At 49.5% G+C, this 18,824-nt stretch overlaps 1 long non-coding RNA gene across 2 annotated transcripts; it reads right to left on the reverse strand.

Moving 5' to 3' along the window:
- Window positions 1–1,013: 1,013 nt before the first annotated feature.
- Window positions 1,014–15,736, reverse strand: LOC113614587 (uncharacterized). Of its 2 annotated transcripts, XR_003430682.1 has the most exons (4): window positions 9,607–15,736; window positions 8,137–9,348; window positions 5,402–5,531; window positions 1,014–2,668 (listed from the first exon to the last, which is right to left on the reverse strand). It is a non-coding gene; the product is annotated as an uncharacterized LOC113614587 (long non-coding RNA). The 2 variants fall into 2 exon arrangements; XR_003430681.1 differs by having other exon boundaries at window positions 8,137–15,721.
- Window positions 15,737–18,824: the final 3,088 nt, after the last annotated feature.

The following is an 18,824-nucleotide window of genomic DNA, read 5'->3' on the forward strand; positions in this document are numbered from 1 at the left end:
CACAGCAAGATCTTTTTTGATCCACCTCCTAGAGTAATGGAAATGAAAACAAAAATAAACCAATGGGACCTAATGGAACTTAAAAGCTTTTGCACAGCAAAGGAAACCATAAACAAGACGAAAAGACAACCATCAGAATGGGAGAAAACATTTGCAAATGAATCAATGGACAAAGGATTAATCTCCAAAATATATAAACAGCTCATGCAGCTCATTATTAAAAAAAATCCCAATCCAAAAATGGGCAGAAGACCTAAACAGACATTTCTCCAAAGAAGACATACAGATGGCCAAGAAGCACATGGAAAGCTGCTCAACATCACTTATTATTAGAGAAATGCAAATCAAAACTACAATGGGGTATCACCTCACACCAGTTAGAATGGGCATCATCAGAAGATCTACAAACAACAAATGCTGGAGAGAGTGTGGAGAAAAGGGAACCCTCTTGTACTGTTGTTGGGAATGAAAATTGATACAGTTGCTATGGAGAACAGTATGGAGCTTCCTTAAAAAACTAAAAATAGAATTACCATATGACCCAGCAATCCCATTACTGGGCTTATACCCAGAGAAAACCATAATTCAAAAAGACACATGCACCGCAATGTTCATTGTAGCACTATTTACAATAGCCAGGTCACGGAAGCAACCTAAATGCCCATCGAGAGACGAATGGATAAAGAAGATGTGGTACATATATACAATGGAATATTACTCAGCCATAAAAAGGAACGAAATTGAGTCATTTGTAGAGACGTGGATGGATCTAGAGACTGTCATACAGAGTGAAGTAAGAAAGAGAAAAGCAAATATCGTATATTAACGCATATATATGGAACCTAGAAAAATGGTACAGATGAACCAGTTTGCAAGGCAGATATAGAGACACAGATGTAGAGAACAAACGTATGGACACCAAGGGGGGGGGGAAGTAGTGGTGGTGGTGGTGGGATGAACTGGGAGATTGGGATTGACATGTATACACTAATATGTATGAAATGGATAACTAATAAGAACCTGCTGTATAAAAAAATAAATAAAATAAAATTCAAAAAAAAAAAGAATAGAAGAGGCTGGGTCAAATGGTCAATCAAGGAGCGGAGACCTAGTCAGAGAAGGGGTGAGGTCAGGAGGAGCTGACAGAGGGGTTGAGAGCTGAAGGTCTTGAGGAAGAATGAGGGGTTTAGGGAAAAGCTGAAAGGACAGAAGATTTGTACCCAGAGAGTGGCATGTTTGAAGTCAAGGGTTCAGAGGTGGAGCAGTTCCAGGTGATACCAGGTACTGTCAGATCAGTCTCTCTTAGAGGATAAAAGCTAACTGGTAAATTCACCCTAAACCGCAAGGCAGTTTACCCTACCTCGAGTCTGCATTTTAAATCCAAGGCCCAAAGAGAAGCCTACATTTTCTTCCAAGGAATTTGCTCTTTCCATATTATGGCATCTCAGACACTGCCTGAGAGTCTGTGTGCTCTAGGAAGGAGGGCATGTGGGCAGGGGAGGGGGCAAGGTGCCCAAATCACAGCCCATGAGCAGATCTTCCCGGGCCTGGTCCAGACTTTCAGAGGGAGGCTCACCCTGGGGCTTACAGAAAGGTGTGCAGCTTCTGGGGACCTCTGGGACATTAGGTGGTAGAGAAAATAAAACACACTAAAATGGCAGTCAGGGTAAACCTGGACCATTTGGTGAAATTCAGAGGGAAAAACCCCAAGCAGAATCTGAAGGCAATTAAGTCACATCTCTAGTGCATGTCAGAGAAATGCTCTGTGTTGCCCCGGGGCCAGGAATCACTCAGGTAAACAACAAAAGCCCAAAGGGAAACAGAGGACCAGTACCTCCTCCTCTTAGACGTGAAGTGTAGCTCCTCCTCCTGTCTCCTGCCATGTGCCCTCTGCCCCCAGCTTCTGGCACTGCCAGCTGTCTGCAGTGCAGCCCTCCTCCCCCGGGCCTCAACATGGATGGATCCTCTCTCCTCCCATGCTCTCTGGCCCTGGTCTTGTCTGTTCCCTATCACTCCCTCCCAGGAGCTTCCTAGAGGAGCTGCAGGGGGCTCTCCTCTCCACCTCCTCCAGACATGACCCCCTAATGTGTAAACAGGAAAGAAGGTTTGTTCTGAGTGGGAAGCAGAGGGGCAATGCTGAATCGACATTGCCTTCCATGGACGGTGCCCGGGCCGAGAGGGCTCTGCCTTTGTGCACACCTCTTAAGCCCCTGCGCGGTCCCGCGCGGGCCCTTCTATTTGCCCCACAGGAGTGCCAGGGGCATAACCCCACACCACCATGTCTTCACATGCTCTACCTCCAGCCCCTGCCATGTCCTGGGCCCCCCTTCCTCCTCAACCTCTCCAAATCCAGCTCTTTCTCCAAATCCACCATGTGGGAGGGATGAGTTGGGGGCAGAGACAATTTAGCTTTCACAGCCCAGTGCCAGGATCAGCTAAGCACTATTCCAAGGACCATGTTTTTCAGAACAGAAATGTAATCAACAGATGCATTTCTCTCCCGGGAGATAGCTGAACTCCCAGAGCATCACATTCATCTTCTCTTGGTACACACACCGCTGGGGAGAGATCAGGCTTCTTCCCTTCTCCCCAGCTTTTCCCCATTCAGTTCTGGGAATGTTGACTTTTAACCAGCTCTCCCATGTGAGGAAAGCCAGAGGCTAGGGACCTGGGAAGGCAAAGTGGCAGAATAAGTCAAAGAGCTGTGACTGTTTTCAGGACCTAAGCTGTCTGGTATGGCATGGAGGGGGTGATTATTTTGAGTGACCACTGGTGAAATAGTTATTGAGCTGTGAAGGGAAACACTGCAGAGTAAAGCAGAGAACCAGTAACTGATGTAAAAGCCAGGAGTTCTCGTCCTCACATCATTGCCTTGCTGTGCAGGATCGGCAAGTCCTTTACCTTCCAGTTAAGAGAGAACATCTAGTTGAAGCCCACATACTAACGATGAGGAAGTGGAAAGGCTGAGCTGCCCCAAGCTGCAGTTCCAGATGGACAGAGGCAAGGACAGTATCAGGAGCCTGCCTCCAGGGCCTGTCCACTGTCCTGCCCATCACTAATTCGTCTGGGAAAGCCCTGGACCTATCTGACCCGCAAAGAAGCCATTGGCCTTCCTTCCAAGTAGACCAAGAGGAGCAGCCTCAGATGGACATTAGGAGACTTGGTCAGGCCCCAGCAGGAAACAGAAAGACACTTAACTGGGATGATGAAAGTAAGGGATGAAGGGACCATCTGCAGGGGTGTGACAGCATTAAGGGACTCAACAAGGAATGTTGAGGCAGCTGGAGACGAGCAACAGCAGGAAGCTCTTCCCACCCCCTGGCCTGAAATAGTGTTCTTGGGGACCCAGGGAGAGCTGGAGCCATACGAGGAGGGGGAGCTGTAGCTTCAAAGCAAGGGAGGGAGAGAGCAAGCGGAGCAAATACCCTGATCTTTCTTGGATGGCTTCTGATCTCCTCCCGAAGCTTCCTGTTCATCTAACCCAAAGCGGAAGGCAGAGGGCAAGGAGCCCTGTGATGCCATCCATAGAGGTGAGTCTCCTGAAGCACAGAGGGAGCCTTGGGTTGGGAACAAAGTGCAGTCACAAAGCCTGCAGAGGGGGCGTTGTAGATGGTACACTCCAGTAGAAACAGCAAGTCCTCTGGAGCCAGTAGTGAAGATGATTCCTCATTTTACTGCTTGTAGCTGTATGATCTTGGGAAAGTCACTGCACTCTCTGAGCTTGATTTTCTCCTTGGAGCTAATTATACCCTCTTAATGGAGTGGTTGTGAGGATTAAATGAGGTGCTTGTGTAAAAACATCAACAATATACTAGGTGTTTATCAGGGTCAGTTTCCCTTCTCTTCAGAGTCCCCCTTCCAAGCTCTGCCGAATCAGAGGCTCTAGGGTAGAGTGGAATGGAGAAAATATATAGGCTTCAGATTTGGACGCTGGCTTCACGGCTCCCAGCTGTATGACCTTGGGCAAGTCATTTATCCTCTCTAACTTTGTTTTCTTAGTAGTAAAAAAAAAGCAATATCCAGCTCATAAGGTTGTTGTGAGGATTAGAAATTATTTAAGGCATCTGGTAAGGTATTGGGTTCATGGTAGATGGACCCTGGAGTCAGACTAATTCAAATCCGATGTCCCTACTTGTTAACCGTGTGACCCTGGACAAGTTTTTGGATCTGTCTGAGCCTGCTTCTTTATCTATAAAATGGGAATAATAAGAGTACCTTTCTCTAAGGGTTGTGATAATGAAGTAATGGGCATACAACTTACCAAACAGTCTGCCCTCAAAAATTTGCTATTGTTCTTGTTTGTTACTGATGTCACTCTTGCAATGTTTCTTTCCCCAATCAAGCATCCAACCTATCTGTCTACTCAGACCCCAAGGTCTTTACTGGAGAAAAGCAAGTAGGGATTGAGGGGGAGGGGAGACAAACAGCTCATCTAGAGGGTTCAGGGCAGGAGGATGGCTTGGTCTGGTTAGCAAATGCGCTTGCCTACAACACACATACAGACACGAGGTTCGGTTCAGCACTCAGCCTGTAACTCTCCCTGACAGGTCACCCAGAGAACAGGAAGGACTGTCCTGCCCACCCCAGATCTCCTGATGCCTTGTCGTGACTCTGGCTGGCTTTCAGCTGGCTGAAAACAGAGGGAAAGGGATTGTACGGTATGACTAGACCTGGAACTGTATCCCCCCAATAATAATTTGCTGAACACTTACTATGTACTAGGCACCATTGGAGACAATGTAATTAGCCCTCGTCAATTTCAACAATATTGTGAAATTAGTGTTGTTGGCATAGTAACGTTAGTAATATTGGAAGTTGAAGCCCAGAGAGGTTAGGGAACTTGACCAGCATCACATGGACAATAATTGAGAGAGTCCTCATCTGAAATCAGGTCTGATTGTTCCCAAAGCCCAAGTTTGGGCAGCTGTGCCAGGTGGCCTCCCGGAAGAATGGCACATGTGTTGAACATCAGTGGAGGGGGTTGGGAAGAGGATGGGAAGACAGGGGTGAGGAATGAGCCTGGGACAGATGTGAGCAGTGTGGTCTGCCCCCTCTGGTCATTTCACTAGGAGGGTTGGATACTGAGGACCTCTGGAGCTCCTTCCTCTCTGATACCCTGTGAGCCAGACCCTAACTACCAGGACCCTGGAGAGGAGAGAGAGCAATCCTCTGTTGCCCAGGCTCCAGAATTTGCCTCCTTTCCTCCTCCCCATCTCAGTCCCTTGGGCCCTTGATCACTTTTCCTACTCTGAGCTGCAGAAAGCCTCGTAGCTAATGACTTCCTATGCTAATCGTCTTTGAGCTGTCGCAGAGGATGCCTGGAGAGCAAGGGTGGGCTTTCAGACAGTAGTGGGGGGAACACTTTCTTACGTCACACTCCCACATGCTTTTGAGCACTTACTCTGCCGGCCTGTCAGGCTGGTCTGCGGTCTCGGGTGCTGGCTGACCGGCCAAAGCATTGTGGGGAGGGGCGGCCGGGCCCCTACAGCCTCAGTCTGCCTCTTCAGAGCACGGTGCACTTCTTGGGATCTCTGTAGCCAGGACTAGAGGAGAGAAGCAGAGGGACATCAGCGTAGTGAAAGGGCCCGGCCATGGAGTTGCATGGGAGGGGGAAGCACATGCCCTCTACCCTTCAGAACTGGACCCCAAGGCTGTGTTCTAATTCATTGGTTTCTTCACTGATTCCACAATCAGCTGTGGAGCATTTGCTTTTGTATGAGCTCTGCGTGGGCCGAATCCAACAGCATCCTGCCCTCAAATTGCTTAAATCTAGTAGGAGCGATAAAACGTGTATACGCCAAAAAATGCCAAAGCATGAAAGTCATCCCAGCCTGTCTTTGGCGTTCATAAGAGTTACAAGGGTTCAGAGGAGGGAGAGACAGCTGGTAGCTGGAGGTGGTGGATGCTTACATAGCATTTACCCTGTGCCAGTCAGTGTTCTAAGTGCTTTGCATATATTCACTCCTTTAATCCTCACAACTATCCTGCCATTTTACAGATGAGGAAACAGTCACGGAGAGGCCGAGGAACTTTCCCAAGGGCCCCAAACTGGTAAGTGGATTTGATCAGGTTGTGTGGTACTCTTAACCCCTAGGTTATTCTGCCGGCTCCTGCCCTGCCCTCATGTCTCACCGCCTGATTGTTAAAACACAGTAATAGAAATGAGCACTGATGTCTTCACCGCTCTTATATTCAGTGTTAAAAATCACTGTTATCTGCAGGCATGTTCCTATGTGTTATTGCTGGATTATAAGCTACAAAGAATCTCATTCAGCTACACTTATTGAGTGTCTGCCAAGAGCCAGACACTGTTGTAGCTGCTTTGCATATTCTAGGTCAATTTACTTCTTGCAACAGCCTTGGGAAATAGTGGCAATTTCCCCTGTTTCCCAGAGCAGGAAAATGGAAGACAGACAAGAAAGACTTGCTGCTTGTGGAACTAAGCTTTGGGCACACTTCTTTTAACACCAACTTACTGCTTTTAATTTTAAAGGTTAACATGAATACTGTTGATGTTTATGACATGGAACCCTATTCAGCATAGCCTAGAATGAGTATCCTTTTCATCTGTTTTTGTTTGTTTGTTTTTGCATGTGAGGTAGGCCTTGTTTTTTTTATTTTTATTTTTTAGAACTAGCATCTTAACTCAACATTCAAGAGCATGGAACATGGGCTTTGGGTTTGGCTCTGATTTCAAGTTTTCTGACTGTTACTTTAGGTATGTAAACTTGGGAAAATCTCAAATGTCTGAACCTCAGTTTCCTCGTCTAGAAAGTGGGGATTATAATAACCAACCCTCACCACAAGGGTATTGGGAGGATTACATTAAATAGCATACAGAGAAAGAGAAAAAAAAGAGAAAAAAGAGAAAAAGAAGAAAAGAGAGAGAGAAAAAAAGAGAGAGAGAGAAAAAAAGCATACAGAAAGTGCCAAGAACTGTGTATGGTACCCAGTGAGTGGTATCTCTTCTTTATGGAGAGCCACACAGCATGGGTCCAATAAACACATATTGGGGTAGGGGGTTTTACACAGTAACCTAACACATATTTTCATTTCATCCTGTCAGTAACCTTGTGAGACAGATGTTCCCATTTCAGAGATAGATAGTCCACAAATAGTAACTAGCAGAGCAGACTTTCAAATGCATGACTCAGGACTCTCCAACCCAGGGCCCTCCCTGCCTTCTGTCACCTGTACCATGGGGACAATGGCCACATTAGTCCTACCATCCAGGGGAAGGCTGGGAGATTCCTATGACAGGATAAGTACCCAGAGGTGCTTTATAAACAGAAGGTCCACAGAACACCAGTGGTGGTGCTATGGATTTTCCTCCCTGATGCGAAGAGAGATTAGTGCCTCTAAGGCACATTTACCGAGGTGTGTTCCCAGACACATCAATCCCGTGAGGGGTTTCAAGAAAAAAAAAAGGGTTTCTTGGCCAAATTTGTTTGGCTGTGGCCAGTCCAGCCTCATAGAAAGCCATCTATTTTGCTTATAAGTCCTGGCAGAAAATTCCTAGATCTTCAGCTTAATTCGAAACTCTCTGTCTGTAATCTGGCTGTTGGGTCCAGGTGTATGGTAGTTTGAGTGAAAGTTTATTGGTTCAGCTATTGATGACAGTGTACCACCCCCTGGTGCTGGGGGGAGATAAGACTCTGAGAGCTCCCTTCACCTACTGGGAGTCCCATCTGGCGTTAGCTGTGCAGGCCCTGTGATCCAGAGTGCATCTTTGTGAGGCTGGCTTTACTTGCTGACCTTACCCTGGTCTTTGCCCTAACCAGTTGCCTTCTATCCTTTACCTGATATAGTAGATGTCTCCTACCATCCTGAGTACCGGTCTTAGGGTCCTGTGTCCATGGGGATCCTAATCCATGGGGCTCTTAGACCCCCACACCTTTTAACTTGGAAAATCACAATGTACATGAACACATTAAGGGCTCTACGAAATGTTTTAGTTGATCATGGGTCTCTTTATCCTATAACGCCTATTGATATCCTACAACCCACCTTGGGAAACGTTGTCCTCGTGGAAGAGATCCCAAGTACCATTGTCTTAATGGAAGAGATCCCAAGTTTCAAAAACCCCTTCACGAGCCTCCATCTCTGAGTAATCAATAAAAAGGCATTAAGGCTTACCATGGGCAAGGTCCCGAGGGAGAACGTGGAGAGCATGGGAGGCTGCAGAGCTGTACGTAGTCCCAGAGCCCACTCTCAAGGAATCCACAGCGTGATAGAGGGAGGTGACACACACCACTGAGGCTCAAGGAGGATGAGTGCAGTCTGGTGCTAAAGACCGAGTAAGTGAAAAAATATTCCAATGAATGGATTAAGAAGATGTGGTGTGTATCTATATCATATCTATATCTACACACACGCGCGCGCACACACACACACACACACACACACACACAATGGAGTACTACTCAGTCATAAAGAGGATGGGGTCGTGCCCTTTGCAGCGGCATGAATGGATGTTGGGGGTATTGGTGCTAGGTGAAGTGGGTCACATGTAGCAAGACAAATACCATATACGAGTTCACTCATATGTGGAATAAAAACAGACAAGCAAACAAAGAAACAAAATAAATGAACAAACCAAATCAAACCAAACAGGTAGATACAGGGAACAGCATAGTGGTGATTGGATGGTAAGGGACAGCAGGGAGGGCAAAACGGCTAAAGGGGATCAACTGCATGTGACGAATGGAAACTGAATATTTGGTGGGGATACACTGAAGTGTATACAGAAGTAGAAATACAAGGTTGTACGTATGAAACTTACATAATGTTATAAACCAATATGACCTCAATTAAAAAACAAATTTAGAAAAATCTTCCGGAAAAATAAATAAGTAAAGACCAAGTAAGAAGGGCCCTGGCCATGCTCTAAGAGATGCACACGGGGACGAGGTCAGGAGAGAAAAGGAATTGGGTGGCAAACTGGTAAAGGTCCGGGCACCATGGTGCTCTTTCAGAGAAGAAGAGGAAAGGCAACCCAGCTTGGAACCAAAGAAAGCAATCCCAAGTGAGGCTGAGAACCCGGCCAGGTATGCCATCAGGTGTGGAGGAGGAAACTTGGCAGGGCCCCGGCGGAGCGAGTGGCAGAGTGGTGGAAGAGCAGCCACCACCAAAGCCCTGCACAGAAGGAGCATCCATGAATAAGATGTCTTGGCTCCTCCTGGGGACGGGGGAGGCTGTGGGAAGCTGGTCCCAAGAGAGCAGTCCAGAGACGGGGGAGAGCTTGCTGGGCCCAGCTCAGAAATCTCTGACTCTAGAACCGTAAAGGGGACAGTGGGTGGGAAGAAGTGGCTTACATTGGTCCTCCCCAAGACTATCGTTTGCACTTCCCTGTGGACCAGAAAACAAAGAAGAGAACGACAACAACAGAACTTAATCTGAGCTCAGCATCATCCTGAGAGCTGAACACTGGGAGTTAATCATCCAATAAATGTTTATGGAGCATCTGCTCTGTGAAAGAAACTACACTGGCCCCACCTGGGTCTCCATCCTTCAGAAAGGAGAAGGCTGGGATCGAGGCCACACCTGGAAAACAACAGCTTTCAGTACCAGTCAGTGCTTGAAGGGCACTTGATGAATGATATCAACCATAGGTCCTGCGTTCATCCTCTCTGTCCATTCTGAGCCAGGACCTGCAATCCGGCTTCAGGCAGGGAGAAAGCCTCCAGGCTGATGGCCAGGGTGGGCTTCATTCCATGCTGCTAGCTGATATGAAGGAGCCCACCTGGGTGCTGGGTGCTAGGGGTAGGTGTAGGAGAGATAAGGAAATTAAAACTACACAACCTCATGCGGGTGCTTTTGACGGAACCGAGGACTACTGCCGCCTGTCTAGCGTTAGGAGACGAGGAATACGTTACAGAGGTGGCGTGCCTGAGCAGATCTGAATGGTGATGGAGAGCGAGGGCATTTCCTGAGCAGAAGAGAACTGAGTGGGCTTAGAGCTAGCCCACGGTGAACTGTGAATAATCTTGGCTATACCCAGAGGAACAGGCCTTTCACAGGACCATCACACATCACATGTGAGCTAGAGGGGAAAATGAAGCCTGGCCTCGTGAGAGTATGGGGCTGGAGAAGAGGAAGACGTTGTGACACACCTAAGTCCTGTTAAGGAGTCCAGCCCTTACTGGGGAGTCATTGAGGGTCCATTGGAAGATGTTACACAGAGCAGGATACCTTACGTTTGCCCTTTAGAAAGAGCTTTCTGGTGCCCATTCTAAGAAGGCCTGGGAGGCCTAGTGAGGCCAGAGTCAGGGACTCAGGTAGGGCTTGAACCAGGACTTGAGGATAACTTCAGTTCAGGCCTGTGGAGACTGGGGCAGCCTTCAAGGTTGGAAGAAAATTTGGTATTGATTCAAAGATGACCCTGTGTAAGGGGGCAGGAAGCAGACCAGACCCACCTGGATTCCAGGGCCCTGCAGCCACACGGCGCTCCACCTCTCTCCCATTATCTCCCTCTCACCAACTTCAAATACTGTTTTGGGGACCAGCCCACCTTGTATCCTGTAGAGAGGTTGAAAGCCGGCTCCTCCAGAGGGAGGAGAATAAAGAGAAAGAAGAGAAGAGAAAGAGCTGCTAAGGGGAGGGACAGGAATCGGTGGAGGTCCCGCCCCTCTAGCTTTGCACCTGAGCCAAGAGGAGGGCGGGGGATGGTCTAGACTGTAGAGCAGACTCCGGGGACTCGGGTGTTGCCCAGAGCACTGGCAAGGCAGCCCTGGACCTGGGGGTCCCTCTGGGACACAGACAGACAGTCATGTCTATTGATAATGTTTGAAGTGATGACAGGATGGCAGACAGTGACAATAGGCTTGGAAGCAGAGCTAGTTCAGCTGGTCTGGGAACCAGGGGAGGGGATGTGCTAGAAAGGAACAAAGTGCTGATGATTCAAAATGCAGTTGGGGGGATGGTTGGAGGAGTGCGCGGGGGTGGCGGGTGAATAGTGGGCATCAAAGCATTTACCAATTAGACAGTCTGGGCACGGAGCAGATGAGTGGCAGATGCAATTACATTTCCCATCCGTGAGCTGTGAGCCGCCCCTGAGCCTCTTGCGGATGCATCAGTCGGGCCTCAATGTCTCTGACCCTCCTATCAACGAAGGAGCCGGGACTGAAGCCCAACACCTTGAAACCGAGGACAGAGAAGTCAGGGTCCAAGCCCCTTCTCCATCTCCAGCACTAGGACCACAAAGATTCAGTAATGCTTCCCAGCTGCCCAGCACTCTGACTGACCTCTCTTCCCAGACCCACAGGGATGAAAGCAAATGAAGATTTCAGAGGCTCTAATCTGCCCAAACCTGAGGGTAGACATAGACCCTCTGTCCACCCAGGGCTCAGCTTAAGCCAAAGCTGGGACAGAGCCGAGGGCCCAGGAGCAGTGACAGGCAGAGCATGAGGAGACTCAGACAAAGTAATGACAGCCCACACCCTACTTCCCTTGGGCTGAAACTATGCCTGTGCTGTCCAACTCAGTAGCTGCTAGCCGCCTGTGTCTATTTTCATTTAAATTAATTAAAATTGAATACGATTCAAAATGTAGTTCCTCTGTCATGCTAGCCACACTTCAAGTGCTCTGTAACCACATGCAGCTAGTGGTTACTATGTGAGACAGCCAGATAGAGAACACTTCCATCATGGCAGAAAGTTCTGTTGGATAGCTCGGGACACCCAGAAGTAACAACGTCAGCATAAAAATGAAAAGCCACACCTTATACCCTGTACGGAAGAGGGTTCTTTGGCTCCGTGTCCCTGTTCTCCTGTAGAGCCCTTTCTCCTTACTCTGGGACCCTCCTCCTCAGATGCCAGGCGCCCTGCTTTCCCATCCTCACCCCAGCGTCCTGAGCAGTGATACATCTCTTGTCTGCTCACCCCTAGGTGGCCTCGTCCAGCTAGGCCCTGGCCCCCCCGGCTCTTCTTCCATGAAGATGGGGCACAGGAGAATTACACACAAGTACTGCAGTGTGGAGTGTGTGTCCCTGACCCCTGCCTTCTCTTCTACCCTGGTGACCTGGGCTGGACCTAAGGCTCCCTGTACCTGCCTCATGGGAACCCAGACCTCGCCCTCAGTGACCAGGCCCTCGTCCTCTCCTCAGAGCATTCCCCAGAGGCCTCCAGAGCACCTCTGCCCCAGGCCAAGAGCTGCCACAGTTCTTCTAGCACTCCAAGTTGGATCTTACCTGACCCCCCTCCAAATGTCTTCCCCACAGGGCGCCCTGCTCCTAAGGCTAAGGATGGGTCACCTATTAAGGCTACCCCAAGGTGGGATATTGTCCCAAGCCCTACAGGTCTCAGCAATCTGTTTATTTCTCAGGCACCTCTGTCCAACCCTCTATCACCAAATTTCCTGGGTTACTGGGGGCATGTGGCAAAGATTGCTGACGGATCACCAAATCCATTTCACCTCCTTCCTGGGCATACAGCTAAGCTTCACTTTCCATCCTCCCTTGCAGTTTAGCACATCCTTGGGAATGAGTTCTGGCCAATGGCATGTGAGGTGGTGCGTGCCACTTCAGGTACCATGACCTAGGTATGATCTCTGTGTTCTCTCCCCATCAGCTGGATGTTGGGACACAGGGCAGCCTTGTGTTGAACATGGTAAAGCCAGGGCCACCTGGGTCCTTGAATAACTGAGTAGAGCATAACCACCACCACCCACCAGCCCCCCGCAACCTGGGCCTGCATTAGAGCGAGAGGGGCATTCACACATGCACACATCTGTCCACAGGGTCTCTTCACATCTGGCTGGAGGTGTTCCTCCAGGCTCCCAGCTCCCAGTACTATTTCTGGTTAACAGGCAGGGCAGGTCTGCCTCCACGCTCTGTGAATGAAGGAATTTTTCTTCCCGAGCCACTTCCCTGTCCATGTCACCTTTCAAGTGAGCCTATAAATTGCTTTGGACAATCTCGCTCCAGTCCTGAGGCCAGAAAGACCATTTCTGCCCCTGCAGGCTGCTTAATGACTTGGCTCCTGCCACTTGGCAAGCTCCTTCCTCTCTCACTCTAGAGAAAAGAGCTGAGTGATGGTCAGAGGAGGGAGCAAGGACTTCAGTTCAGAGCAGCCCCCTGTCTCTAAACTACGGAAAGAGGCCCCTAACCTTCTCCCTCCCCCCACCTCCTGCAGGTAGAAGCCTCTGTGTCCGCAAATTTTGATTTAAATTGCAGAGATTAGGTTTGAAGCTCAGAGAAGGACCCTGTTTGATTTGACAAAGAGGCCCAGCGCACTGCCAATAGAAGGCCTTCCTCGTACCACCTGGCAAATTTCGGCTGCCCCACCCCAGGGCTGAGAGCGGGCCGCAGTCTCCACAGACTGTGCCATGGGTCTGGGGTCCCCCCGCTTCCACTGCTCTCTGCTCCCTCCTGGGTGGGATCTTTGGCGAGGCGTGTGCTCCAGCTAAAGACATCTCAGTCCAAACTGCATTAGAAGGAGTTTCTTAAACTAACTGAAAGGGCTTAGTCAAGTGTTCATCAAGCCATAAATGGACAGCTGCCTCCCTCCTTGAGCCCAATGCCTGGATTATTCATTCCTTTTGGCTTTCAGATCCTCCTTTTGGATCCAACAGAAGCTGCTCCTTCCACAGCCACCTTAGTTTGTAATGTTCTCCCAGCTGCATGTCCCCCCCGCCCAATCCCCTCCAGCGTTTTCCTTATTTTGGTAGAATAGGCATATCTCTCTCTTCTCCAGGCCCCTTCTTTCATCCTGGACAGTCTCTGGGACACTGCTTCAGGCTTCTCTCACTTCTAACCAATTCCTTTTCCCCTCTTGTCACGGCAGTCTTAAACACATTTTGTTGGCCCTTCTACATTTTACTGAACTTTCCCTAAATTATCTCCAACCTGTTTCTCTCTCTCTATTCCACCATGCTCTAAAAAGGAAGCAAGTTTGGTCTTCAGCAGCATCCCTATTTCTGCATGTTTCCCAGGGCTACTTCTTTCTTTCCTTGTCACTAGCATCCACCTTGTCCAGTCTCTACCCCTCAGGTGTTATCACACACATTTACTGACTGTGTAACATGTGCCCAGGCACTATGTAAATGCAACACCTGCATTTTTTCATTTCATCCTCACAACACCTCATGATGGTAGGTGCTATTATCCTGTTTTAGAGGTGAGGAGACTGAGGGAGGCCCAGCGGGACTGAGTCACTTGCCTAGTCACGCAGTCAGTGGGAATAGGGATTCGGACTAAGGTCTGTCGCGCTCTCTGGTCAACTCTGCCTAACACACACCTCAAGTCAACAAACATTTAGCAAAAGCTGGGCGTGCACAGTGCTATGGGTAATGGTTGCTTGGAGAGGAAACAAAGAAATAAAATAAGATTTTGTCCATGCCCTCCAAGAGGATCCACTTAGTGCCAGAGACAGATGTGTAAATATATGTAATATTTGGAAAGTGCAGTGGATAAAAATAACCACAGTGTCCCGAGCGTGTAGGAGAAGGGGTAACTATTGTCATGAGGGATGTGAAGCCCCTTCAGAAAGGTCTTGCTTATCTAAACAAAAATCTAAAGATAGATGAGAGCGCGTATTTCAGGGAAGGATCCTCCAGTCATGGCAGGAAAGTGGGAATTGTTGCAGAGCATCTTAGATGTTAAACTCCTGGGTTCTGGGTCAAATTCTTGATTTTGATCTTGGGTAAATAACCTAACGTCTTGGAGCCTCAGTTTCTTTACCTGCAAAGTGAGGAGATACTTACCTGCCTTGTAGGAGTGTTGGGAGGCTTAATTGTTCAAGTAAAGGATTGAGCATAGTAACTGGAATGTTTTAGGTGTTCAATGATTATAATTCCCATAGTCTTTCTTTTTGCCACAAAATCCCCCAATTCTATCTCATGACGAATAGTATTTATTGAATACCTTCTTAGAGTCAGGTGGCTTCACACAGGTTAACTCATTCAGTTCTCAGAACCAAGCTGTACATTTTGTTTGGCATGGTTGGTTGTCACTGTCTTAACAGATGAGGGGGCCCAGGCTCAGAGGGTTCTGAAATTTGCTCAAGGTCATTGGAGAGACCTTCACGAGGACTCCAGGGGGCTCTGCCTGGCTCTGCAAGGACCTTGCTTTTTCTTTTGCATGAGTCACCAAGAACTCCTGGAGTTGCTGAGTGGAAGTGGAGGCATCAAGATCCCGGGGGACCGTGGAGGACATTGGGTCCCAAGCTGAAGTATCTGTGGAAGGAGAAGGCCACTAGGCATTCTCCTGGTGGCCCTACAAACACTGAGCCGTCTTCCTGCTTACAGTGGGGAGAGGCAAGCAAAGCAGCTGATTTTCCTTGGAAATATCTACATTTCTGACAAAATCTGCCCTGGGGGTGTTGTCTATCCTTGCTACAAGGCAATGGGAAGACAGTGGGAGTCGGCATCTTATTGGAATGAATACAGGATTCGAAGATAGTCGGACATGGATTCAAATCCCAGTTCCAGGCCTCAAGCTGGATAGCCTGGGTGAGGTACTTCTGACTGGTCCTCAGTTTGCTTGTCTGCAGACAAGGATGATCATACTCACCCAGCCTCCAGTGACTCCAGAGAGCAGTCACTAGAGCCAGTCAGTCAACGCATGGGGCACAATTCACAGAGTCAGGGCGATTTGGTGTTTGTAGTTGTTGAAATGAGCGAGGGGGTATTCGGATGACTCACTGCCCAAGGGAGGAAAACCGACCTACCACCTGCCCGATAGAGGAGAGCAGCCAGCTCTGGGCCACCACCTGGGAGTCCTTGGAGCCCCCTGGGATTGAGTTCTTCCCCTCCCCACCCCCTTCCCCCCCATCATTTGTGTGTGGTCTATACCACATACATTATTCATGGATCATAAAGTCCTCCAAGCCAGCCCCATCTGACCCCTTTGATGACATCCCCACAGCTGCCACCCAGTGCCACACACAGAGAACACACTAAATCCCTGCTTCTTGACTGACTGAGTCAGTGTTGGGGTACCTGCTTTGGTCCCTGCTTGTTGGCCTTTACAGAGCCTCCACCTACTAATGCTTGTCCCTGCACATGGAATCCATCCCTTACCCAGGCCTTTTCAAACGGGAAACTTCCCCTGTGGCCCACTGGCCATTGTTTCCTTTCAGGCCTTCATCACTTCCCATGTGGCTGAGGTTATGGATTTCAAAGCAAGGCCACAGAATGTGAGCTCCAGGCTGCTTTTTTCACGGCTTCTGCCAGTCCTGTTGCTCTGCATCCATCCCTGAAAAGCTTTGGCTGGAACCAGAGGCCAATAGGCTGAAGTTCCTGTTGCCTGGCCCTTCTCAGCATCCAAACCAACAAACCAAGGGCTTCCCCGGGGCTGAGTGACCTCCTCTGGGCAGCGGGCCAGAGCCCAGCAAAGCACTGCTTCTTTAGCTGCTGAGGCTGCTTGAGGCCTGGGCTGCATCCCAGAGGATGAGGGCCCAGCTGTGCGGCTGGGAATCTCAGGGGCTCAGGGCTGCACGGATCTTAGGGGCCACCAAGTTCAACCCTTCTGTTGTTCAAAGCAGGCCGAAGAGGCACGGCAACCAGAATAGGGTCACACTGCAATGTAGGGGCAGAAGTGTGCTGGGCCACAGCCCTGTTCCCCAGCCCTGGGCTATTTCCTCCCCAAAGGTCCCAGTGCCTGGACTAGAAGAGTCCAAAGCCTGGCTCCACCCCTTTCCTTTTGGGTCCTCTGCTATTTGGCTTTTTCAGGGAAAAAGAAGTCTATTTAGTTTGTTGTTTCCAATTTCAGACTAAGAGGTACTGGAAAGAATAGTATCTATAAGGAAAAAAACTATTATTGTCTCCATTTGATGGATGAGGAAGCAGAGGCTCCCAGATAGGAAGTATCTTGCCGAAAGTCTCACAGCTAGTGCTGGGTTCCAACTCAGGCAGCTGGCTTTATCACATTATGCTGCCCCATCACCCTCAACCTCAGATGCACTGGCTGCTCCTTGGAGCCCCAGGGGCCAGGCTCCTCAGTTTGGGCAGCTCACTGTAGGGGTCCAGTCACTTTCTCCAAATAGTCATGAAGATTCTAGAGGCAACTGAAAAGGGCAGGAACTTTCCTTTCTCTAGTCCCACTGTTCTCTGAGCCTCAGTTTTTATGTGTTTTTGGTTTGTTTGTTTTTAGTCAGTAAAACTGGGGGCTCAAATTAGTTCTCCAAGATTCCTTACTTATTAACAGCCAACAAGCATGGAGTACTGTGCTGAGCCCTCATACAGAAGCATCAGTGCCCACCATCCCTCTCCCGGAGAGGAGGGGGCAGCGCATTCCCGGCTTCAAGGGCTTGGATGAGTGGATAAAACACAGTCTGGAAGAATATATACGTGGGTCTTTGACTTCGGGTCCAAGGGGCCCTTCTAACCATTATAGGATCCATGGGAGGAACTAGAGTTTTGGGAGTGGCTTCTTTCCCATTCCATCCTCCAGGTCCCCTCTCATTCCATGTGTGTTCCACTTGCCTGATTTCTCAGCCCTCAAAGACCTCACGGGACCACGGTTTGAGGGTGGAGAGACCTGTTTTCCCCAGGTCCTTGCACCTCTCTGCAGCGGGGTGCCGTGGGATGGAGAGGTGTATGGGGAGGACCTCTCCCCACCTTCCAGGGCAGTGTCCCTGCAGGATGAGTTCACAGTGCCCAGAGTAACAGTACAGTGGGCATCCCCTCCTCACTGCCAGGTGCAAAAGGCCTCTCTTCCACTGCTGTGCCCAGATGTGCCCACCAGGTTGGAAGAGGTGACGAGGGCAGTCCTCTGGCTCCCGTCATTCCCCCACTTCATCTTTATAACAGCACCACCAGAAATTCTGGAGAAAAGGAAACTGAAGGCTGAAAATGACTCACACAAGGTCTTATAAGGTACAGGTGGCAAAACCAGGACACAAAAGCAAATCTGACTCCAAACCTGCCACCTATCCACTGAGTGACCAGTTCTAGCATCCGCTGACTCGTGGTCAGCCAGTGAGCCCTTCCCCCACCCCAATGGAGATTTCAACCAGACCCTAGAGCCTCAAACTCCTTAGTGAGGTCACAGGTTCTCTCTGAAGCAAACCGCCGCACCCAGCCCTGCTCTGGCAGGCCTTCTTCTCTAATACACGTCCTGGGATGTGTCCAGTTGCATGACATGTTTTGCTGGGACTAGTTCCCTCTAGCCTTCCCCCAGTCCCAGCCGTCCCAGATTACCAATCTCATCCATCCTTCTGCAAGCGGGGGGTTATGTCTGCTAGTACAGGGGGCTGAGGGCTCCTACGGCCCTGTCAGGTGGCATCTGGGATCTCACAGCCGTTGCTGGGAGACCCAAGGTGCCCATCCCCCTCGGAATGTTTGCCGCTTGGACCGAGTGACCCAGTTTCCCCAGCGGGGAAGCTCAGGGGGAGGGCTGCGCAGTTTGACATCTGTGTGTCTCTCCTGCCCCCTGTCGGTCACTGTGCAGGAGGCTCTCAAATGTCTGCGATCCCACTTGGGGCCTCGGTGCATTGACTCTCAGGCCTGCAAATGTTTGCTGAATTAACTGAGTGAGTGAGTGGATTGTTCACAGTTCTAGGCTCTGGGGTCCAAATTGGCCGAATAAACAGGGACTGCCCTTGACAAAACAGTGAACTCACTGTAGCTGAGCCTGGGCTCCTGCTAGCTGCTAACTACCCCCTTGGCTGTCCTTTTCTCCCTTCCTGCCTGCCCCTCCTGTTCCCTCCCTCACTGGCCTGCTGCATTCCTCGGAAGAACTAGAATGTCCCAGGCTCAGGTCAACTGGTTTCCCCCCTCCTACCTCTTACAATCTCCTCTACCACATCCCCTTTGAGTGGTCCCAGTTCTCTGCTTGAATGCCTACAATGACAGCACACTCGCGATCAGAGTAGCCTTCCCCATTT

Source organism: Aethalodelphis obliquidens, unplaced genomic scaffold (genome assembly GCF_003676395.1).
Source record: "Aethalodelphis obliquidens isolate GAN/ISIS:26980383/991018 unplaced genomic scaffold, ASM367639v1 scaffold100, whole genome shotgun sequence".
Lineage (NCBI taxonomy): Eukaryota > Metazoa > Chordata > Mammalia > Artiodactyla > Delphinidae > Aethalodelphis > Aethalodelphis obliquidens.